Genomic DNA, 26,772 nt, shown 5'->3' on the forward strand with positions numbered 1-26,772 from the left:
AACGCCTACTAAGCAATTTTAATACAGAAATCCGTGAATCGTTAGAATTCTTCAAAAATGTTGTGACGACTAAATTAATATTATCGAAAAAGTTATTTTTTGAATTTTATATCGTGTAAAAATTATTTTTGAGTAGTTATATTTTTGGCGATGATCGCAGAAAAACTGCAACATTCCACTTTTCAAATGATTGAAATTTTTTTAAATGTTGCACTTTCCCACCCTCCAAATAAAGTGCCAAATTTATTAATTCTGCCATATAAAGCACCAACGAACAGATTCTATTGACCTCTCAATAGCTCAGCTATAAAGTCAAGATTGCCACCAAGTCACGGTGTTCTTTTGGTGATATGGAATGACACAGATTTATTAAAAATGTTAAGAAACCAAGTACTGAAATTTATTTCCACTTACCATCAATTGCTTTCAATTTACTTCCCAGAACATATCATTAAGAAAATTCACTTCTTATTTTCATTTCATATCCAATTTATTTTATAGGCCTGACCTTATCCAGCTTTTGTTGAAAATGAAGCACATTTTTCTCTGAACTTGATATAAAGTAGATATTAATGAAATTAAAAATAGAATATATACCTTATAAATGTGAATAAAAGCGCTTGAAAAGTTCCTGCTAAAGAGACGGATATTCTTAAATGCAAATTAATTTATGCCCCATATAAAATATTCATATAGCTTTTCTTACTTTTTTACCACAAAGAAAAAAATTATTACATAAGGTGATCACTCTAATCTTGACCTAACAGCTCATTTTAAAATCGTTCGATTTTTCCATTTCATCGTTCTGGACCAATCAATCCTTACTTCGAGCAACCGGGATTCATTCATTGAATAATCTTCCATGAGGATGCCATGCAATGATTTAAAATAGTGATATTCAAGTTTCATAACTGGGGAAAGTTTGATCGCAAGTATATGGAAAAGTTTTTTTTTTTTTGGTAAAACTCTTCGTGTGTCAAGAATATTTTGTTAAATTGGTCTAATAGGACCGGAGGACTGTATAAAAAAAAATAAGATTTCATTACTTTATAAGAAACAGCTTTATTGATTCAAAAAGCATAAAATGTAATTCTTTGTTGTGTAAAGCATCTTTCCAGTTGGAAGTACAAATATTTTTAATGGTTTAGAAACTATTATGTCATGATTAGAATGGTCACCGCGTATTTTTGATAGTTCAATACCTGATAAACAGATATTTTTAATGCATTTCTTCCAAAGTTTCATGGGGAACTGCGAACGTTTTTATTGATGCTCGTAAATTATATCTCCTATTTTTAATTTCTTTAGATATAATTCGAAGTATAATTTTGTAGCACTCGCGGAGATCTAAACCATGAACGTTCATCAAAGTCTCGAAGTCGATTTTTTGATGACCACTACTTTTTAAATACATAGAAAAAGTTAAAAAAAAAGTTCGAAAGGGATGTTCTTTAGATGCGTGCGTGAATATCCGAAATAAAATGCTACATGTCTCAGTGAGTAGATGGCTAATTTTAGCCCGTACACGAGAAAGAAACCTGAGGGGGGGGGGAGAGAAGACAAATGCTGTTGCCACAGGCCACATATGAATGAAAACCTCCTCCGTAAAAACGGACCGTCATTTAATGAATAACGCTGTTAACAGAATCATAATTCTGCCAGCAAGATGCCAGTGAAAAAGAAAAGAACCGACAGGAGAAAAATACCCTCTTGATCTCTTCCTATTTCCTGTATTGGATTTCACTAGCGATAACTGTTGCTTCGGTCCTCTTCACTTTCTCCATTTGCCAATATTCACTATTCATTACCATCCTTAAAATAAATATCCCGTGCAAGGACAGATGCACTTTTATTTGTTTTGCCGAATAATTTCTGCAGTTTAAACAAGTTAATTAGAAAAATAAGATCTTTAAGTACTGTTGTTTAGTTCTGTCTGAGTTGTATATTGGCTGTTTGAAGGATCTCTGTGAAGGTCGCTCATCCTTAACGAAATTTAATGAGCGAACGATGTGTAATAATAAAACATTAACCCGAAGAAAAGATAACTGAAGTTTCCTAAACTTGAATGCTAATATTTGTTGTACTTCGAAATCCGCTGGAAATCTTTCAGCAATGATTAGAAATAATATCTATAAGAAATTCCACTTATTTTCTCAAGATTTAAAATTTTAAAAAACTGCAATTCCTATTTTTAGCTTGTTTTTCCTACAATAACTACGAATGAACGTGTAAGTCAATATCGTAAGAAATTATCGTGAGCATGATACACGAATAACATGGAATTGAAATACACGAACATCATTTACTAAATTTTAAAATATCCCGTACCTTTCTTTACTTTTTTGAAACAAAATGATACACGTATTTGCTATTTAAGGGATGAATTATTGCATTATAAATGCTTTAAGGTGATAATGCATTCTGCTTTATAACCTTTTTCCATCTTTCATTCTCCCCTCTTTCCAATTGTTGCGAGTTTACTTGCAAAAAATATGCATTTACTTGCAAAATAGAGTAAGTTTTAATTTTTCTTACGAATTGGAATAATTTATCACAGAAAGAATTTTTTTTTAATGACAGAAATGAGTAAAGGCGGGATGGATCTTGAGAATTTGGAGGATAGGGTAGAACTTCCCTATAAAACTGTAACAGCTTTTCTCTTACAGCAAGAAGATTTGCATTGTCATTATGAAAAGCAATTCCTCAGCGATTCCCTAATTTTGCGCAATAGGGCTTTCAGCTTATCAACTTGATTGCAGTATTTGAAAAAACGGATAATTTCACCTTGAAGAAGAAGGTCGCAGTAGATGACACTTTTCCAGTCCCTTCAAATGGACAAAAGAATTTTCTTTAAGTAAAGTCCAGGCTTCTCGAAATTTGAAAATCTGTTATGATTGGATCCAAAGCGCTTCGATGCACATTTTGATAGCAAATCAAATCTCCTCTCCGGCGACAAGCCGCTTTAAGAAAGGATTTCTTTCACGCTGCTGGAGAAGCAAGTAGCGAGAAGAGACACAGTTCTCGAGGCCGGTTTCTATCAATAGGCACGGGACCCAAATTGCACATCAGTTGACATATTACATCCTAATTAGGTTACTAAGTATCGTTGTCCTGGGAATGTTAGTGGCATCTGATATCTCGCTGACCTTCAGTGAGAGTGGCATTGATAAGGTTCGTATTCATCGATGCTGGGTGGAAGCTCCGATCTTCATCTTTCAAGTCAAAATTGTCAGCTCCAGAGCTCTTAAAACAATTGCAAATGGTCATAATGGTCTTAGTACAATCCCCTTAAACAGTGCAAATCTCATCTACGTTTCCTTTGCACTAGTCACTATTCCTTTTTTTAAAGCAATGAAGCGTAATTCTTTAAATGCTTCTTTTGGTTCTCCACATTGAATAATGAGGACGATGAATAAAAATTTTTTAAAGGGGATTAAGTCATCTCTGAAATTTATTTTAAAAGAACTTAAGAACAACTGAAATAGAGAATGTAGCTTGTTAACAGACAAGATTTCATTTTTTTATATATGCAAGCATAGCCCAATAAAGGACCGCTTTGGCATGGGGGTAAAGTCTCGGCTTCGGAACCGGAGAGTTTCAGGTTCACAACTTCATTCCACCGAAGGACCGTCGTACAAGTGGATGCTAAATCCATCGGGGCCAAATATTCCCCCGATGGTGTGGTGTGAAAGTTTGGAGGGGGGCTGCCATCACAGGTATCGCCCTCCTCATCTGACCGTGGTTCAGAATTGCAAGGTCTGTTCCAAAATATCCCTAGGGTTGTTTTTAAGCGGGACGTTAATATAACTAAACTAACCAGCCCGTTAAAATCCTTCCTACCATGATGCGAGAGAACCATATGGAGCACCCTAATAATTCCATTTTAGAGGAGAAAACTTAAAAAAAGAAATCATTATTAGAAATTTGAATTTATATTTCTAGCATTAAAAATAAATAGTACCATAAAATAAAAACTAGACGACATCGTAAATCTATAATCAATCACTATAAATTGATATATATGAAGTAATGACATACGGACATATAAATCTACAAAAGAGAAAAGTCAGTCGTTTTTTATTGATTTGTGTAAAAAAAAAAAAAAAAAAAAAAAAAAATTTCTCATCACTGTTGTATACCAAGAGCTTCGAAATGTCTTCCTCTTTGAGAGATTTCTAATTTTTTTGTAATAACATTAATTATTTAAAATATAAACGTAAATTTAAAAATCAAGGAAATTTTAGAATAACGTAGCAAATTTATAAGATAAAGAAGGCAATCGCGAGTGGTATTTTTTTTTCATTTACTCTTTTTTTTCTTTCTTTTTCGCTAATATCTTGCTGACAAAATTTGGAATGAAATTTGAAATGTTGTTTTTATATTGTTTTAAACGAATTACTTTGATTTTAGAAAACCAAAATACTTCGCATTGTCAATAGAATAAATATCGTCTTTAATCTTTATTTAAATAATTAATTATACAAAAGAGAATTCACAAGAAAAAAAATGAGTTTTGAGAATAATAAATATTATTTGCGATTTTAAATAGGGAAAAAGAATCATTGTTTTTTCTGAAATGATTCTGTTAAAGAATTTTTAAACACTGAATCACAATCTCAACAACAGCTTTGAGTCTTCAAAACTAATCGCATCATTACCTTTCTTTAGATTTTTTAAAATATGAGACAAGATTTTCTTAAAGGCGTGAATTTTTTAATCTGTTGGTTCAAGTTTATCGAGGAACTATTTTTAATTAAATATTCCTTATTAATTCTATATATTGTACTATTAACTGTTCAAAATTGTAACAACATTCAATAATTGCAATTTTGGAATCATAACAGCGTGATTGCGAAATAGTCGAGAAATAAAATATTTTAAGAAGAACCATTTTCTAAAAAAATAAAAAATAACAAAATGATGTAATTGCATCTCATAGTTTAAACATGCGATTCATGCATTCTTAATTTTTTATTAGAGATCTCATCATCTCTTTATTTCATTAACGTGAATGCATGTATAAAATTAAAAAAAAACATGCATAATATCACGCTCTAACACATGCTAATGATTTAGGATGTCTTGTGTATAAGCAAACAGTTATTGTGTGAAATCTAACTCCATATCCTAAATTTTAAACAGATATAAATAAATAACATAGATGTTTACTCGAACCACCTCATCGAAAAACACAATTCTAAAATATTCACTTAGCGGCTCAACAGCTCTGGGTGTCTAATCTGTTGTTAAAACGACGAGTCTAAATCATTCGTATATGAAACATCAATACATGAAAAGGAGAAGAAAAATACAGGTAGTGTTTTTTTCTACATTCTCACACATTCTCATTTTATAATGTCTCTCGTAATGTATGGACAAAATATTTGCGTCCGTGCGTTATATAATAATTCTCGAGTGACATCAATATAAATACTCCAACATTCTAAATTTCTTTTCCTTCTAACGGCTTGTCACGATTTTTTTTTTTTGCAACAGTTTCCCTTCGGAATAATACTTCAGTTAAAGTTATTTAAAGAAAAAGACTTTTAAAATTGTTGTCTGTATGACTGACGAGCTGTTTTATCTCTGTTTCTACAGTTTAAAAAAAATTTCATTATAGTCTCAAAAATGTGGGCACATAATATTTTCTCTGAACAAAGTAGCAAGCAATATAAAAATGAAAGTAATGATTAAAAATGGAAATATTTTTTTATATGTAAAAATAGGACTATGCGCATGTAAATAAGAACGTTAGTTTTAACCCTATGATCCCTGACGGCCCGATATCGCCCCATTCAACAGGGGATTGACTCAGGCGCTTTGGGGCGCTTAAATGAGTATAAATGAGAGCTCGTCGAGAAATACCTTTCACCCCTGAAACTCATTTAATCGCCCCAAAGCGCCTGAGTCAGGCCCCTGTCGAATGGGGCGATATCGGGCCGTCAGGGATCATAGGGTTAAATACAAATAAAGTTTTAAATTAAAAGTTAAAGTTTTCATTCAGTGTGAACGGTGATTCTCACACTAATAACTAATTGTAAATATGGCGCCTTTTTCATCTATCCGTTTTACTGTAAGTGAGGGAACCCAAGCAGGCGTATTCGAAAACTTATTTTTCTTTCCACGAATTTGCTCGTAATTGAATTAGATAGTACAACACCTTAAGATCATATTCTGGATAGAATGACGTTGCAGTAAACTTTTCACCCATTCTGCTTTTTGACAGAAAAAAAAAAAGAGAACTGTTAATTATATCCCAACCTGAAATCGCACTTTAAAACTTAAAATCGTTTCACTGTATGTTTTCAAAGCAATAATTTTTGAAATTTTTCAAAATTCCAATGATAATTTTTTTTGACAATTATAAGATTTTCTTTTATAAGATATACATATGAGAAATAAAAAAGGCGGAAAATCGAAAGCTGATTTTTAAATCAAATAACAAAGTATAGATTATGTGAATGCAAAAATAAATAGATAAATAAAAGGTTCTTAAAAAATAAGGCAATATCAAATAATTCAGAGGAGCCTGCTAGTAATTATTTTGTTACGAATTATTTAAAAAAACTAAACAAATTCCGAAAGTTAGGTCCCAAATGGTAAAAGATTGAGAAGGTTTAAAGGTTCCAATATTTAAATCGAAATTCTCTTCAAAATCAAGTTATTTGCTTGTTTGTTACGAAATAACTGCTGTCAAACAATGAGCAAATATTCAACCGTGTTGTAAGGACTTCGAACTTAAAATGTTATAAAAATATTTCCCTTTCGCCGCTCGATGGATTTCTTGAAATGCCTCTGGCCTCAATCGGGTGAAATGTTTGAAAGGTGGTTCTCCATATACGGCCCGATCTGAGCTCCTGTCCTACTTGGCCGCGCGGTCAAGTTCTCGCTCACTGAAGAATCTTGTCTGTTCAATTTTTATGCGACTCGAAAAGAGGTGTATTAAATCGTGACCGCCGAGCGTTGTTCTCGATTTCCTTATGCGTACTTTTCACAAATTATGAAATTCGCATGTAAAATTTCTTTTGATGCATTTAACTCCTTTAAAATTACTATTTATAATTCTCATTGGTTATGAATTTCAAGATTATCGAATAGGTACATATTTTTACATTGCAACGAATTTATATCTGAATGTAACTCACTAACAGTACATAGAAATCACTTTAATACATGTCTTGTTCGTAATGGCATTTCGTCTGGTTTTTGATTCATTTAAGAGTTAAAAATCTTTATAACAAGCATTTGAAAGCGTGTTTGACAATAGGATAAATTAAAAAAAAGTCTAAATTCAATCTACGGAAATTGATTAGGATCCAAAATGAAATGTCATGATCATGGAAACAGATTTTCTTCGAATGTTGGTGGAAATTTGATTTTTTTAAAATTATTCCCTAGAAAGAAACCCAAGACTCATTTGGTCTTCTATCTGTTGTAATAAAATTATGAAAATTATTGCAATGCACCTAAAAAGGAGAGTAATATGCTGCATATTTTATAATACAAATTCCAGAAAAATAAAGAAACGTATATATTTAAACCTTATGTATCCAACTTAAAGGTTCTTGGGTGAAAATAGAAACAGAAGATAAAAGAACCATAGAAACTTCAATAAAAATAATATAGCTAATTTTTCACCCGATGTTTCAATTTAAAAAAAAAAATTCATATCCTTTTCTGAATTTATTGAGCAATCCAGAGTTGAATAGAAAGCTGTAAATTTCTTGATTTGCAATATGGTCAGTCGTTTTATTATTAACTAGCCGCCTTTGGCGACCAGCCGGTTCGCCGGTATTAATGTTAGCTAAAATTTTCAATTAAATATTTTATGTAACTTGTTCTCTTAATAAATTTTACTGCAAAATATTTTTTACCTTCAGATTTGATAGTTACATAATTCAGTCATACTATAATATAGACCTGTTCATTGTACTACTTATATCTCTCTCTAATTTTCTGTCTGCGTCCGTAAAATTTCTACTCTAAATTAAAGTGGAAAGGTTAAATTAATACAGTAATTAATATAAAAAACATTTTTTACTGAAATCAACTATATCTTTATTTAAATATGAAAATTGAAAGCAGAAGTGTTCGGCATTGAAATTTTATATGCACTGCAGAATAATTTTCATATTTTATATAATATCTTAAAGAATTATTCAACAAAAATATCTATTAATTGTAAAGTTCAATTTTTAGTTTTATTTTCAAAATATTTAAATGATGTAAATAAAAATATTTTATTTTATTTCAGTCTCTAATGTACTTATGAAAAAATTCTTAGTTTATTAGAAAAAGTTTAAATTTTACACAGTCTTTTGGTCCTAAGAAATCATAGTCCGCGAAATACTTTTGGCACTTCAACGTTTAAATAAATAAATAAACGTTTCTACCATCTGCGATCAAATCTGATCCTTTTATGAAGTTTTTTATTTATGAATTTTATTTTCTTAATCATAGGCCAATCGCTGTCGAGAAACTTTGCAGAAGATTGGCGTATCTTTTTTGAGACGGTCGCTAAAGTGGTCTAAAAACGCCAATTTTTATAAAAGAGTGATTTTCAAAATTGCTCAGTTTTAGTGATTGATTTAGTTGATTGGAGTTCAACAATTTTTATTTAAAATATTAGTGTCTCAAGAATAATTGGTTGAATGTGATTCAAAGGGCAGAACACCTATGTAAAAATTTAAAATTCGTAATTTATCAGATCATTTATTGACTCAAGTTACATAAAATGTAATTATTTAGTTCATCTAGATTATACTGTTAGCAGCTGTATGCCCAAAATTAGATGATGAGCGCTGATTAGAGTGATTGTCCTATATATATATAACTATGTTTCTCTTAAATTAAACTATTTTACTCAATTAAAGTACAGATATTGTCAAAAGTCATAGAAAGCGTTTCCTTGCACTCACATATTAGGAAATATCATATTTCCTTTTTTTCATTTAATGCAGACACGTGTTGAAAATCACATTTTTATATATTTAATTTGCAATAATAGTTGATTTATTTTTTAATTTTAGCTTCTGTTAAAGTGATGGCAACACTTTGATAAAAGCTAATTTTTTCCCATGCTCGCGAAGCATGCTAGTGCAAATTAAATTTTATTTTATGGTAAATAAATTGTTGAAAAATATGGTAAAAATATTTATTTAAAAATTCATTAAAAATAGAAATTAAAACTTGTAGGTAAAAACATTGATATCATTCAAGAGATAATTTTTTGGACTTCAATTAGATGTAAAAATCATTTTTGTGCTATAATATTTTCGGAACTTATAGTTGAAAAACGCTGAAATTTCGCTTAATTTTCAATTAATTAAAATTCTAATTAAAAATTCAAAAAACTCGATCCGAGATGCTCATTTCCGGCCTCCAAGATATACTCATGACAAATTTCGTAGCTATAGGTCGAAAGGTCTTTTCTGTACAGCGCCAATACACACACACACGCACACACACACAAACACACAAACACACACACACACACACACACATTGAGTTTTATTATAACTATAGATTAGCTGTATAATTAAGGACAGAATATTTTTTTTAAAATATTTAAAAACTGCTTCATCTATATTGCCAAATTTTAAGGAATAAAATTTCTTTACTTTCTTTCAAACTTCTTTTAAAATTTTTAAATGTCTTATAAATGAATTACAATTTTTAAAAATTGTTAGCACCATATTTTCTTCAAGCGGTTATGCCGCATCAAACTTTATTTTCCATACTGCTTTCTAAGTCTTTAATCAATACGAGTTTCTCTTTCACATTAAAGATCTCCGTTTAGAAGCCGTTTCATTGTAAAAAATTAAAAGCAAATCTGAATTTACTGTAAAAATTTCGTTCTAAATCAAGAAACTGATTCGTGGAACAGAAGTTAAGAATTATACATGAATTATCTCTTCCGTAAACACCATTTCAGTCATCCAGAATTTCTAACGTAAAAAAAATCAATGTTTTTTTTTCCTTATTTAATTTATATTTCTTCTTTTAAATAAAATGCATGAATGTTTTCCATTCAAATAGATGTGCACAGTTATTTTATGAACATTTGTGTTTGTTTTGTAGAATTTCTTTTGGTGTTCAGAAACTGTTTTTCCTTTATAAATCTAAGATGCAGGTGAATAGTTCGATCAATAGAAAATTTTGATTTATAGAAGTTCGATAAAAAGAGATTCGATTGCATGCGGTTATTCAAGAAAGTTTATTCCAATAAAAGGGATTTTATTATCATCGTATGGTTTTCAATTATTTGTACAATATAAATGTCTGAAATTTTAAATTTTTTATATTATTAGTATTTTTTGAAATTATAACCATAATAATATTCAAAAATAAGTTTGATTTATATTTTTATATTGTATTGTTAAGATAAGTGGTTTATCTCATTGAAAAAAGATTCGATAGTACAGAGTCCTCGTTACCTCGTTGTTTTCATGAGGGATTATTTGAATGACGTACTGAAAAGGCTTAATATATTGTATGATTTATTTCATGCAAATCTTTCAATACAAAAACAAAAATCAAAATCAACATTTTTATGACATTTTTTTTCGAGAAATTGTAAACGAGTACGAAATAACTGTTTTCAGAATTTATCAACTTGATTGTGATGCAATTGGAATTTAAAAATATTGCTTTTTAAAATTATAAAAAAAAATAATTCGAAATCATATATTTTTTTAGTTTATTTTTAGTTTTGATCGTTGTTACTCTGTTCAGGAGAAAAAATTAAATACATTCATCTGTGCGCACGCGATTGTATGTATAATAAAAACGAATTTAATCCTTAAAAGATAATATTTTTAATACTGGATGCTTTAAAAATTATTTAGACACCAGTTTCTTGTCGGCGGCAAACATCATTACACCTTGTGATCCGCTCATTTCGATATAATACAGTTAGTAAGCCAATATTTTATTGCATTGAAATAAATTATAAATTAAAAATAGTTATCAAAGTTTATTTGTTATATTTTTAAAAATTTAGCTATTTCCTGAAGGGGCACGGTCGTAAAAGGAGGGCGGCGAATTAATTTTTTTAATTAAATAATATAATATAGAAATTATATGGCTTAATCGAGCCCCGATTTCAACTTTATGCAAGTCAAGAAGGTTAAAATTTGTTATTTAAAATAGTTGTTTGTGTGTGTGATTGTAGGGTTTTAAAATATTAGTTTTCTTGTTCTACTATATGTGAAACCAACGCCTTTCAAGCTAATAGAGTGACTCATATTCTCATCAAGCTATTTTAGAAAGCAAAAACGTTTTAAAAAATAATAACATTATTAAGATGAATTTATTTAATCGGCTTATTTGAATATTCCTGTTATGGCTGTATTTGTAAAATTCATTTTTCAAATAAAGTACCTTATTGAAAATAGCACGCAAAGTGCACGAAAAGAATGAAGGCGTAGTAAATTTTTATCTATAGGTTTAGCTGCTTGAATGATTGAAACAAAAAGATAATCAGACATCAATTCAATCAGATAACAGTTTTGAATGTTGTTTAATGGTAATAGTGAAATTCCGCAAATGTTTCATTATAATAAGAATATTAATAAATTGTTATTCTATTTAAGAAGTAAAAAAAAAAAAACTATTCAAACTGTTATTCAAAAGAAAAAAATGACTTTCTGTAATCTCTCCTAAATTTTATTTTGAGTTAGACGCATTTTTTTTATTGAAACATTTATAAAACCTCCGTGCACCACAAAGTATCACACGGGGTATACAGAAGTAAGTATGCAACACATTACATAAAAAAAAGAAGAACATTTAACAGTCATGAAGGATTACAGATATCATCAATAAATTGACAGAAATTTTCAAAAGTACTTCTGGTGAAAATAAGTTGGTGACAATCCTGAGGCCAATTTATATTAATGTCCTTGAGAGCCAGTCTTAGTATTAGAAAGACAGATTTTTCCTATAGGCAATATTATAAAGAATAGCAATAACAATTGGAGGGAAGCCAAAAATTGCGTAAACTGACTCGTAACTTATGGTACGGTATCTGCATATGACCTGCAAAAGTATCCATCTTTGTATGCGTCGCAGATATTTAGACTTCATCTTCCTTTTAAGCGCAGCACCCCAAACTCTAGAACCATACATTATGAAAGGTTCGATTCCCTGTTTATAAACGAGCGAATGTACGTTGAAATTTGTACCAAACGTATTGCGTGCGATCCGATTTAATCCACGCTGTAATTTGTCACATTTTTCTGATACATAAATTAAGTGTTGCTTCCAAGAAAATTTACAATCAAGAAGAACCCCAAGATATTTCATTTGTTTTACCATAGTCAAGTGAGATCCGTCGAGATATAGCTGAAATGCATCATAGTAAATGTTTCGTTTTTGAATAGCCATGACTCTGGTTTTATCATGATTAAAGTCCAATTTAAACCCTTTTGACCATTCGGAAGCGAGATTCAAAGTTTCCTGTGCGTGTAAGAAAGTCGCTGGAAAATCCCTACCTTGCAAACAAACTAGGATGTCATCAGCAAAAGCTATGTTGTCACAGCAGGCCAGATTTTTAAGTTTAGAGAGGAGAGCACTGATAATGATATGCCAAAACACAGATCGAGAAACTGATCCCTGAGGGCAACCCCTTTCAAGAAGACGGATTGCAGAAGTCGAACCTAGTTGCATTTTGGCCATTTTGTCATCAAAAAAGTCAGCAAAAAGTAAAAAATATGTTAATCAGAATTTTCGCTTTTTTGAGGAGATTCAGAATACAAGGCCACCATGCATTGTCAAAAGCACCTTTTATATCAAGAGAAACCAAGATTGAGTGTAAATGTTTCTTTTTACCTCTCTGAACAATATCGTTCAAACGTAAAAGAGCTCTTCAGTACTTTTTTTGAGAGGTAAAACCACGCTGATCACTAGAAAGAAAGTCTACACGGCGCAAATCCTTTTGACAAAAAATTTCTCCAAGCATTTACCAAGAGCTGGAAGTAAGCTTATGCATCTAAGGTTATCCAAATGGGGAAATTCTAAATTCATTTTTTTGGGGGATAAGAATCACGTGGGAGAGTTTCGAAACACGTGGAAAAATACCTGCATCTAGGCAAGCATTAAAAAGTTTATGAAGAAAAGAAGGGAATGCTAAGTGAAACTGTTTAATAATCTCATTTGAAATAGAATCAGACCAGGGGATTTATTTGGCTTCAGCATAGAAACAACTGTATTAACTTCATCACAGGAAAAGGAAGGATAAATAAGGGAAGGGTAAGCAGTACGCGCGGTCTCACGATACACTTTCTGTAAGTAATTGTCATTTTCCTCTGAATCAGAAGGGAAGGATTTTTGAGGCACAGAATTTATTGTCTTATCTATAGATTAATACCAGTTATTTCAATTTTTTTTCATGAATTCTCTTTTAACACCATATGTATAAACCTTTTTCCACACATTTTGGACATGAATGGTCCAAAGAATTTTCTTCCAAGAATCAGATTTAGCATTAGTAAGCATTTGATTATAATCTTTTCTGTATTCAAAATATTTATCTTTATATAACTCTCTAACAGTTGAACTCCTATAACGCTGAAATCTAAGTCTAAAGGCATCAAGCCTCTTTCTCACACAGCCCAAGAGGCATTATGCTTGCTGGGCTTCTTAATAGGTATTGAGTACAAGCATGCCTGATAAAGAACAGAACCAAGTTCCTCAATAACTGTATTTAGGCAAGAACAATCAGTACAACTGTTAAGAGTATCGAATATACGAGTTATACGAGAAGAACAAAATTCCCGAAAACGACACCAGTTTGCTTTCTTTGTATTGAATATTATAAAAGGAACTCTTGATGTATCTTGCAGGACAGTGGAAAGACAAAACTCGAATTCTATCATCACATGATCAGAAAGGGATTCATTCTCAGAAAGACACCAACTCGAAATATCCTGGAGTAGATCCGAACCAACAACTGTAACATCAATATAGCTTGTACCCTGAGGTACACGAAAAGTAGGCCCACAGTCTTCGTTAATAATAAATAAATTGTTGGCAGAAATAAATTCACACAGCTTATCTCCCCGTGCATCTGAATAGGGACTAAACCATAATTCAGATTTGCTATTGCAGTCCATACTTCAAATCAGTCGATTGAGATTCCTGTAACGAAAAACTTAGCTACTTTTATAAAGATCCAAATCAATGTTTTTTGAAGGTTCAAAATAATACGAGAAAAGAGTAAACACAGCAGTGCCTGCGGCAACTTCTAAAGTGATCATATTGTAATCAGTATTTTTATAAGCAAGAAAAGTTGAAAGATCACGTGAACAAACAATAACGGCTGCCTTAATAATGTCTGAATTAGGATCATAAAAAAGTCTATAAGTACTGGGTTAACCCGGAAGAGATCTCCTGTAACTATGAGGTTCCTGAACCTGCGCACAGTCAATATTATATGTTTCCATAATTAAAATAAGTTGCTGTGTCGCAGATTTGGATTTATGAAGGTTTAACTGCACACACTTTAGAACTTGTTTATCTGACCTAACCATAGTTAATTCTAGATTGAGTATTCTTCTTCACAAAAATATGGCAAGGAGAGCACTCAGAAAATGGTTTATGATTAGCATTGACTTTTATATGCATATTATTTGTTTTGTGATTGAAACGGATGCAGTTTATGCGATGCATTTGTTTATCTTCTATTTATTCATTATTCATTTTTCTTCTATTTATTCATTTATTATTTCTATTTAGTTATCTTCTATTATATTTTTAAAAAACTGTTTGTATTTTTCTCCATTCAGCAATAAATGTGATTATTAAAATGAATTTGAATAGATGCAGGGATATATTTTTAATTAATTTCTACGCTGCATCACTAACAAAATATTCCATTTCCCCATTTATAAAATATTGCTTTGGGAGTAATTAACTTTTCCTTGTTAGACATTGGACCACGGTGGCCTGCTGGTAAGGTTTCGGGTTCGAGCCCTGATTCCACAGAGGAATCGTCGTGTAATCGGGTCTGGTGCACATTAAATCCGATGGGACTAACGCCCGCCCTCTGGCGTGGTGTGGAAGCTTGAAGAGGGGGATACCAGCTCAGGTGTCGTCCTCGTCATCTGAACGCGGTTCAAAATTACAAGGTCCTTCCCAAAATAGCCCTAGTATAGCTTTAAAACGGGACGTTGATATAATTAAATTAAATCTTTTTAGACATTATAGATGCTGTGTCAGCAGAGTGCTTCCCTCGATGAGAGCATTATTTCCTTCCTGTAGCTAATCTGTAATGCTCACAAACACACTCCATATAATGATGAGTAGACTGAGTACTAAACGAGAAAGAGAATAATAATAACTCAATCCATATTTGGAAGATATAAAAGGCCTCAGCTTCCTATGATTCTAAAAGTAAAGAAATATCTTTCCCACTTCTTTGTGAGAAACTCCTTGTCTTTTACAAAATAACCGGAGATTTCGTCATGCCATTATTTTAATGCTATAAAATTTAACTTAAGAATTTAATGCTATTTTTATATCTGTTAAGAGAGAGAGAGAGCATGACTTAGGATTTACTGAAAAGTATTTCTGCAGAGAATGTAAATACCACCTATATGGTCACTCCATTAGCATATTCATCGGAGCCTCACGAATGCTCTGTACAAATAACTGTTTCAAGAAAAAAGGGGCTATTTTTGTTGGTCTATTTTGTTTGTATAGATAACTCAAGATGAAAGTCTACCGTGCGTAGATGCAGGAATTCGGGGTGGAATTTTGGTTTCTTCAAATGTGTGTAAATAACAAAATAGGGAAACGTGATTTTCTGATTAAATTGATTTTTAAGAAATTTATTTATTTATTGTTGGAAATTAATTCACTTATTATGAATATATGTGAATTCTGGATAAATAGAATATTACTGTTTTTCATATGTAAATATTATCTTTTCCCTTTTAGAGTTCTTAATTAGCTAATTTAATGTATGCTGTTCCTTATCTTATGATTTAATACTACTTCTTTTGACAAAAGAAAATAACTTTTTTAGAAATACACTACCAGAATTAATTGAATGAGTGTCATTTAGCTATCAATGTAAAATCAAACGGCTGGAGCTCTGCTTTATAAATTAGTAATCAAATACAACAATTCACACGTTTAAATTAATTTACCATGCCATTCTAAAATTTAGAAACAAAAAAAAATGTTTCCAACCAAAATTTTTTTATTTTTTAAATAAAAATACCAAATTTTTAACTGTGCGGAAATGGAAACAAATCGAGATAATTTAATTGAAATTAAATTTTCTAGGAGAATACTTCATTTGAATTCAAAATGGTATTTGAATATACGACTCATTTTTGTCTCGAATCATCAAAATTGAATAGCTGTTAAATAGGATTTAACATCTTAACATACGAAAATATATATAATATAAACCCATAACTGTATGAAATATTTTCGGTCTAATTAAATGTTTTCTAAAAATCCTTCCATTTTAGGGAAATTACGTAAAGAGTTTTTTTAAGGTGTCGTTTTCTGAGAATTGCATAAAAATACCGATTCCATATGTTAAGATCTCTATTGGAAATTTTGTTTTATTATTCTAAAGCTGAGCTAGAGTTTTATGGAAATAAAGCTGTAAAATATACTTTCAATTTTATTGTTAAATAAAATGGGAATTTTAATAATTGCATGCAACTATGTTCTTTCATTTTTGATCTTGCATATCCATATACTTTCATTCTTAATAGAAAAAAATTATCAAATTTAAATTAATTATTTTATTTGCTATATACTGTTTAGAATTATTTAAAAAAAATCAAGAAACCTTTTTGAATTTTAAGCTAACAACTAACTTCGAAGTAAGCTGTAATTATTCAGTACTGACCTCATATGCTCTGATCTAGAATCTGGTTCAGCCGTTATACAATTTAATTAGGGAGTCTTAAATAAAAGGAAATTCTAATCATAATCTAAAGTTTATTTATTAAGTCTTCTTTTAGATTTTAAGTAAATGAATAGTGTAATTAAGTTCCAGATTATTACTTATTTTTTGACCACAACATTTTAAACATTTAAGCTCATATTAAAAAATAATTTAGTGTTAAAAAATATATTGATTTTTTTAGGTTAATTTTGTAAGAGTCTGTATTTCTTTTTGTTTACTAACTGTGAACTGACAACAGATGCCATTTTAGTTATTAGAATTTTTTTCAAAGAAGAATCATTGACTGAAGGAATTTCAGTTCGCCGAATACTGTCTGTTCTCTTACACTGAAAACTTTTTTCAGATTCACTGACGGAAAATTAATTTCATAATAAAACCTTCATTCCAAGAAAGGAAATGCTATCGATATTTCACTTAGTGATTTTCGCTTGTAAAAATGGTTTCTCGGTCAATTACAAAAATGCTAATCCATTCTTCCCGTTCATTTTCAGGATGTTCTACCTAATAACCTTCCTGAAAACGTTGCATCTTCCTGCTATCCTTTTTATGAACACTTCCTGATTGCGTCGACCTTTTTCGAAATTATTTCACCAATTACAATTAATTGTTGTATGATAGGCTCTTTAGATGAATTAAATAGGACTTATTTGCATGCGATCTAAAATCGAATATTCTTTTCTTTTTCACAATGAAAGCAACCGACAAGCTCCAACTTGAAAGATAGCATTCTTTTTCAAAAGAAAATAGAATGATTTCGATCCTATTTCACTGCTGGCCAGAACAGAAACGGGATCTCGAAGCAAATTTCGCTCTGCATCATAATATTTCACTGATTATTATTTTTCACAAAATGATATAGAAGAGATTTAAAACGGCATGAAAATAATAAATAATTAAATGTTTATGAATTTAACGCTTTAATCAAGTAAATAATCATTAGTAAAATAACCAGAGTTGATTGCTTCATAAATTTGTTTCATAAAGTGCAATTTGGTAAGCTATTGAACAGAATAAAGCTACAATGAATGATCCTTGTTTTATTTTCTTACATTTTTTAATATAAAATTCGTTTATAATATTATAATTATTTTATTTTTCGACTTTTTTTATAATCGGCAAATAAAATACCTACAGAGGAAAATCGGTCATTTTTAACATAATAGATCTCAGGTCATTTTTTAAAATTATTTTTGACCTTGAAAAATATTTTTCTGCAGATGTGATTGTAATTGGTAAAGTCAGTGCAATTTTCAGAACAGTAATGAAATTTAGATATAGTTTAAAGAATTATTTTTCAATAAGTCTTAATGTTGTTAACGATACATTTTGAATTTGTTATCTTATTGAAAATCTGCATTTAAGTTTTTGAAGTACTTGAGAAGATCCTCTTCGGCCTTAATAATCAAATATATGTATATATTCTAATTAAAACAAAAATAGAAAACATTTTCATTTTTCAAAATCAATTGGCTGTGTGAGTCTTTTAGAATCGAAGAACGTTATGCTTTCACACCCTCATCAGGCCAGTTTTGCTGGGTGTTTATACAGTATGTGCATACGCTGCGGATTATTCGTTTCTTCATAATAGAAACATATTTTATAATCATTCTAATAATTAAAAATATTATACAAAATGCGATGCATAGCATTCAATAATTCAACTATCCAATCTCTTTTAATGGCACTGTTCTGCTAATACAATGTATCTAAGTAATATCATGCCACAGCTGCATACTAAAAGTAATTGTGCATGTCATCTTCGAGTAATAAATCATCACTATTTGCTTCATATTTTTCTTCTGTAAGATATGCAATCGATTCGAAATTGAAATCGACACTGCTCACTTTTTACTTATAACCTAAACAATTTGATTTCACTGAAATGGATAAAAATGAACGGATTTATATAAATTTATATCATTAGTTTTTTTTCAGAATACCTATATTTGGAGACTGCTTTTTTATTCTTCAATTATATTTTATCAAATAAAGTTTTACTAGTTGTCAGCGCATTTAAGGAAACCGAATTTCTTTAAAAACAAATATAAATTTATTCATTAAACATAGTTGTTAAATGAAAACTTAATTTATATCCATTAAATGAAACTTTTAAAAAGAAAAATAAGTTTCTACTCTAACCCGATCAGGAATAGAAGGGATAAAAGAAGGGGGAAAAAATGTTTCTTCGTCCATGTCGCTAACAGATGTGCCCCCCCCCCCACCTCAGATACAGCTGACCTTAATTTCCAGGACGACACCGCTGTATAGGCGCATGATAAAAGACGTATATTCAATCCCAGTGTCTTTTTGTCCTTCAGGAAATAAGAGTTTTTTGAGATTTCAATACATGTCAGTCTTTTTTAAATCTCATGCGTTGAAAAAATGAGCCTTTGCGGGGCATATTATGCTAACTCTGCCGCCTTCTTTAAACGACGGTTGCATGCTAAAAGAACAATGCATAGTTTGTTGTTAAACATTTGGAGTGAATACCAAACAACATAACTGATTTTTTTTTGGAGAGAAAAGTCTAGAATGCGTCTCCTCCAAATATGGCCGCCCCACTCAGTGGCCTACCGGCTAACTGACGCAGATGACAGACCAAGGCTGCCGGAGATCCGATGACGTGGGCGATCGGACTCCCCACCTTCTGCCCGGCTGTAAGAGACGATAATATGCCTATTTAAAGACACTAAGTTCAGGGATTTTTTTAAAAAAATAGGAAAACTACAAGTGCAATGAGAAGTGCCGAGTTCTTCTATCTTTCTAATAAGAAAAGAGCTAATGATTGAACAATTTGTTGCATTATTGAAAAGAATAGCAAGTAAAGGTAAGATACATTTCGTTTGAAATAACGAGAAGACTTTTCAATTAATAGAAAGGTAAAAACCCCGAGCTCTTCGCATATCATTTAGTTTGGAATCCATTGCGTTTGTTACAAAAAGTAAGAAGACGTGATTCCTCAGTTCAGCATAAGTTAGAGGACATAAGTAAGATTTTTTGTACTATTACGACCTTGCAAATGAACTCATCCGCACCTTTTCTTTCGTTCATACTTAACGTCTCCATTTCTCATTTTCCCCCTATTTAAAGCACCATTTGTGAATTTCAGGTTATGTTTTCCTTTGAATTTAAAATTAAAAAATTGTATCTTTATCGAAAAGTATGTAAAAAAAAATTATAGTAATCCGGAGGGTATTTGCTATCTGCAAGGGGGAGGGACGACTAGACACTTATCAGAAATTCATTCAGTTTTTAAATCGGATCATTCAGACTCAGCAATTCTACAATATTTAATTATGTTTATATGGCAATATTATTTGGTATTATTCAATAATATTGGTCTTATGTTTGGTATAAGGACGATATTAAAAATTAAATTTATTTATATAAAAATGAATTAAAGAACATCCCAAGTTGTTTATACGAGAAAACATCTATCCTATCAAATATTTTGAATATAATCTGCTGCGCTTAAAAGTATGTAATATGAATGAAATATAATTAAGTTTTTAACATCAATGATTCATATTCTGTGTAGCAAAGCTCTATGCTTTCTTTTTTAATTACAAGCAACTCTTTTTTTTACTGAATTATTTTGAGATATATAAAAACATTTTTTTTTACATCGTTTACTGCAATACAATCGATGGTAACTTCTACGTACAAGCAATTTAGAGTTCTCACCTCACATTACGAATAGCAATAGTTTTCACTGTCTTTATGAAGATTCGTTTACTATGTCCTGTGGTTTAATCAAGTATTATCTGCCTTTGGCGACCCGTTTTTTCGTCCAGATTCTTGATTTTCTGAGCTGTAAAATGTTTAATATGGAATGCATTTGAAAATCTTATTATTTCTGATTCTATTGAATCAGTTTATTGCAAATTAAAGAATGTATATATAACGAAATAAAAGAGACAATGGAAATCCAACTACTGATAAGTAAAACCGTGCGATTGAATGTATGGATGGAGGAATGAGAGTTCGGACATAACATTTATAAACATCATTACAGATTGCTTATCAAATAGCCATTTTTTATTTAAAATTATTAAAAGAAAAAGAAAAAAATTGCACAATTGATATTGATATCATTAAAAGGTAATATTTCGAATCTTAGTACAAAGACAAATAATAACATTTTTTTTTTTATCTGGCATCGTTTAAGCCTAGTTTTGCGCTCGATTAACTTTCTGTTTGAAACTTTTTTCTTGATTTCTTTAAATCTCATTTGACTGAATTTTTTTTTGGGAACACGGCAAACTCTCTCCAAATTATTTCTAATAATATTTTGCATTAATTAGCTAAGCGAAGCATTGGATTCAATACGGTTGTAAAAACGTTCGATGGAATAGTCTGAAATTGTTTCTTTACATTTGACTGTTGCCATTCAACAATAAGTAATAGGCATGATTTCTGTGCAGCGTACATTAGTATTTTATAAATATAGTTGCTATACTTCCCAGAAATTCTAAATAGTGACATTTTTCAATATTTTATAGATTATTTTTAAACATTATTAACTTACTTCTATAACAGTAGACGTAAAGCGGAAGTTACACACAAAAAATGCTCATTAAATATCAATTTTGATATCTTTTTTGGTTTTTTAATAATATAAATATATATGTATATGCTTGTAGTTCAGTAGTACCTTTATATATATATATATATATATATATATATATCCTAATCTAAAATACGGGAATTTCAGGTGATGCTACATTTTAGCAGCCATTTTATTCTCCACAAAGATATATCGCCGGGAAAGATGATTACAGCGTGATAAATAGCTGCATTCAAATATTAAATTGCATGAAAAATTTATTGCAATGTTATTAATAGAATAAATTAATCGTAATACGGTCCACACTTCTGCCGTTTGTAACACTAGAGTCATTTCAATAAACTAGCTTGTCTCAGTTGTCTGCTTGGAAGGTCAACAAATAAAAATTTTCGCACGTGGTTCCGAACAATTTATATCTCAGTGACCGTTTGACAGTGTCTCCAAAAAAATCAGCCAGGCTGAAGATGTCCTCGAACTTGTAATTTTGAGTTATGTCATCCCAGAAATGAGTTACTTGAGGGAGAATGAACTTTTTTTTCGCCTTCTAAGAGACACTGAAACATGACCAGATCAGAAATAAATAAAGTTGGGTGACTCAAATCATGCACAACTTTCACCTTGCATACGTACACAGAGTCGATCATTTATTCAACTGTAAGCGCAGATAAATTGGAGGAAGAAAATTTTCGTTCTAAACAAAGCGTCTAAAAATATTTAACCTACAACATATCATATAATCACATTTTTATAACATAAAAGTTTTGTTAACTTAATAATACATCTACATAAAATTTATTTATGTAAATAAAGCTAAAATTTTAGATATAAATATTTTTTAAGTCATGCCAAACACGTGGCCGAAATTTGAGGCCAAATAAATTTCCATTCAGAAAAAATAACTTGCATGAAAAAAAAAATATTCATTTTTATTTTCAGTTTCATAATAGAGGGAATCCCTTTGTGCTTCTGTAGTTTCACTTAGACATTCTGGTATGAGCGCAATTAGCAAATAAACTTTTTCTGGAGTTTTGTTTGTCCTTATGCAGAAATTCGCAACATTTCGTTTTTCAAATTAAAGACCTAACTAACTGATATCTTTGCGTCTCCTTTTGAGGGTATCAAATTTGGATAGAAGTGAACTTCCATCTTCAATTATTTTTTGATTTTTGATGTATTTTTCTCTTTATTCAGTGCATGGTGGCAACTGAGCATCTAGTTTTCTATGATGCCTTTTTTAATCAAATTGTTTTCAGATCATTGTAATAATTTTCGAACACAGTGAATTCACATATTTCTTTAAAAACCTCAATTTATTGCAATTGAAAATTTAAACATTGCTAAAATTCTGATTTTTCTAAAGAATTTGGATATTATTAGGTTACAGGCACAAGAACTAATTGATATCTTTGCGTCTCCAGAATAACGAACAGTGTTATTAAATTTTTGGGGGTTATCAAATTTAGATAGAAGTAAACTTCCAACTGCAATTATTTTTTGATTTTTGATGTATCTTTCTCTTTATTCAGTTTTATTTAACATGTTTAACGTATTATAAACACAAAGAAGCTCTATCTGTTTGTGACAGTATCAGTAGTTTTTTTCATGGAATTTCATCACATAATGAATTCGCATATTTCTTTAAAAACCTCAATTTATTGCAATTGAAAATTTAAACATTGCTAAAATTCTGATTTTTCTAAAGAATTTGAATATCATTAGGCTACAGGCACAAGATTATTTTGAGGTCTCTTCTGCCCTTGCGATGAACAGCGAATAAATTTAGTCTCTCTTCCTCCATTTGTCGCGGGCTGCGGTGACCTGGTGGTAAGATCTCGGCCTCGGAGCCGAAGGACTTCAGGTTCGAGACCCAATTCCATAGAAGACCCGATGCGTATGCAGGCTGGTGCACGGTAAATTCTTCGGGATTTAAGTCCCTCAGCTGGTATGGCGTGGAAGTTTGGAAGGGGGTTGCCAGCCTAGGTGCCGTCCTCTTTGTTTGATCGTGGATCGTGGTTTGATCGTTTGATCGTGGATCGGAATTACGAGTTCCGTCCCAAAATAGTCCTAGAGTTACTTTAAAACGGAACGTTAATAAAACTAAACTAAACTAAATCTCCATTTATCATTTCGATGCAAGAGTGCTGTAGTGTCTATGCGGAGAAAAGCTACATTGGACTGATACTCTTTTTAATACGAAATTTGTATATTTCTTAGGATTAGAAATAAAAGTATCATTTTGTAAAAGAGATAATCGATTCTTGAACTATTAATGCATTTTTTACATATCGTGTAATTTTCTTTTCGTTAAAAAATTATTGTAAATTTTATGATTCAGAGTGACAGTTTAAATTCAATAGAAAAAAAAAATTCAGCTTTAATTGCAACGTATAATTTTTTGCTTTAAAATAATTTCCTACATTTTTAAAATCCATTTTTGAAAACTGCAAAATTATATATTGTACAGTTTATATGCAAAAATTTAAATCAATCTCAAGTGATGAATATTAAATGCGCGGCTCCGGTTCAATTTGAAATCTACCGTACATACTCAAGGAAGGGAAAAGAATACGAAAATAAAAGTCAACGATTTATTTCATAGCATGTATAGATACGTTTGTCACGTGATTGCGACATTACTGAATATGATTCTATCCTTGGAAATTAATTCTGCTTCCTTTATTATTTATAGTAATTCAAATATTTATCAAAATGAATTTTTTTGGTCAGTAATTGCTGTGATCGAAAAAAAAATGTTAAAAATCCGGAATTCTGACTTTAGATTTGAGACGACTCATTTTCCGCTTAAGTTGAAGAGTTGATGCCACTGTTGTAATTATAATATTGCTGGAAACTTTTATTTCTTAAGACCGAGTGTATTTTCAGTTAAAGTGAATGACTCAACTTCACTTAAATAGTGTTTCGTAACGTCACGTTAATGACGCCTCTTAAAATTGACGAGACGAATTTTCTGTTCGTTTTGAGAGTGCAATAAAAGAACTGTTTTTTTTTCTTTTATTTTGGATAATCTTCAGATTGCATTTTTACTTGGTGGAGTAAGTAATATTCAAAGCGACTTTTTTTTTGCTATTTTCAATGGTTTATAGAGTTTTGAAATGCATTGAAAAAATATATTAGCCATTTTTTGCATTTTCTACATTAAGCAAATACTCCGGATAAATCGTACATCGTAAAAAATGGTGAAATTACATTTCTTGGTCTAACACTTTTGGCAGATAAGTGAATCTAAAACTCATTTATAAAAATTTCAAATTATACAAATTAAATTATTTTATCTGATAATATATGATTTTTTTATTTGATGTTTACTATAAAAAAGTGATAAATGGAAACTTTACTCAATCCACAGCAAATGATAACATTTTTTTTTTTTTTTTTTGAAAAACAAAATAACTCTAAACAAAATTTGTTTATACACCACCTTCAATAGAAATAAAGAAACACAAAACAACATACACGACTATCCTGTTAATCTGTTATTGCTTCTAGTTAATTTTCGAAATTTCGCTTTGAATTTAGTAGCTGTCTGTGTGATTGATATCTTTCGCAATACCAAACTGGCTAGAAATTTGGTATTTTCAACTACTCAGACTTAATTAAAATTAAATCTAAAACTTTGAATGTTTTGATGGGAAAAAAATTAAAGGAAATTCTAACCTTTAGTCCAAAACATCGCAGCATGATATTACTTTAGACTTTATTCATCTGTTCTGCTCTTTTTTATATGGCCATGATTACGAACACGTAAAAGATAGATTAATTAGCGTCTCAGTACGTGTCAGTACAAATCCAGCAAGTACAGTACAGTTTTACATGTTTATTAAATTTAGTGAAAATACTGTTTTGAAATAACGTTGCTATCACTCAAAAATTACTTTCATTTCAAAGTGAATAAGACAATAGTTTCTATGCATTAATGATATGCTTTCAAGTTATTCAAAAAAGTTTTTAATTTTCATACATTAATTAAAATTCTAATTCAAATATCGCAATACCCTTCCTTAGAGAATATTTAGTAACCAACAAATAAGTATGTGTTAAATTTGGTGCGTTTGAACGATTTTTTTTGCCATTTTTGCGTGGCATGTCACAATTCACAAATAGTATGCCGGGCAAATCTTGTTAAAAAAATCATTCTTTCATCTACATTTACTTTACTTGGGAATTTGCATTGTTTGAAGGATTTGGTCGTATAAAATTCTCATGCGATAATATGTACTTTAAAAAGTCATTTTATTCCGTTAACTATAGAAATATGGGAAAGGATTTTAGTTTAACCTTCCGCAGTTCAAATTATTTTTTATTTTTAGTGAAAAGAATTAAAGTTAAAAACTTAATATCTCAAATTGCTCATTTATTATAGATTAAATATTCTCTTAATTAATTAATTTATCAAGATATCCAGTTATTATACAATAGTATTCAAACTATGTTACATCACCAAACCCTCTACAGCTTATTTTTAAACGCGGAAATGCAAAAGGAAAACATATTACTCCCATGATTCCAAATGAATTCACAGATAAAAAAAAAAAAAAGGATGAAATTGCCTCCATCAGTTTTCGTTATTCCTTTTGTAGTTTCTGCCTGTTGAAATCATAGTGCGTTATACGCTATTTTCCCCCATATGTAAAAAAAAAAAAAAAAAAAAAAAAAAAAAAAAACCACCAGCATGTTTGCACTTAGTCACTTATCCAATGAAACCTTTTACGCGGATATAATCAATTTCTGATTTTGCCAGTGAGAAAAGATTCTACTGCTATGACATGAATTATAGTAAAACTATGTCTTGATCAAAAATAACACACTCATTTTAACAGGCATCTTTCACAATGACTATAAAAAAACTATCTAATAAACATTTACTAGCAGTTTCAAAAATTGAATTTTTTTTCGTATTTAAAAAATAATATTGACCCAACACTATCCATTTTGATAAACGAATGTAATGATTAAGCTTTTTTAATATACTAGCACAGCTTCAGTGGGAAGCTTTCATTTTTCTCTTGAAGAAATATTTTGACTCCTTTCTTTCAGAGGTACGAAATAACAGAGAGAGTCCGAAGATGGTTCTGAGGTCAAAAATGACAGGATGTGACACCCTATCTGCCGGAAAGGAGTTGCGTGATTGCTGCTGAAAACAAAGGCCTGTATTATTGGATTGAATTTGCTTTTTCAGATTGAATGAATCACTTGGCTATTTATTATTAGTAGGCAGCCATTTTTTTCATTAAAGTTTATTTTCCAAACATTTTAT

The 26,772-nt window shown here is 30.4% G+C and overlaps 1 protein-coding gene across 1 annotated transcript in view; it reads left to right on the plus strand.

Moving 5' to 3' along the window:
• Positions 1–26,772, plus strand: part of LOC129990133 (twitchin-like) — a 111,337-nt gene that overhangs the window by 14,880 nt on the left and 69,685 nt on the right. Inside the window, exon 2 of the mRNA XM_056098128.1 lies at positions 26,553–26,661. The gene's annotated coding sequence lies outside the window, so the exon portion shown is untranslated. The remainder of the gene's footprint in view (positions 1–26,552; positions 26,662–26,772) is intronic.

Source organism: Argiope bruennichi, chromosome 2 (genome assembly GCF_947563725.1).
Source record: "Argiope bruennichi chromosome 2, qqArgBrue1.1, whole genome shotgun sequence".
Taxonomy (NCBI): Eukaryota; Metazoa; Arthropoda; class Arachnida; order Araneae; family Araneidae; genus Argiope; species Argiope bruennichi.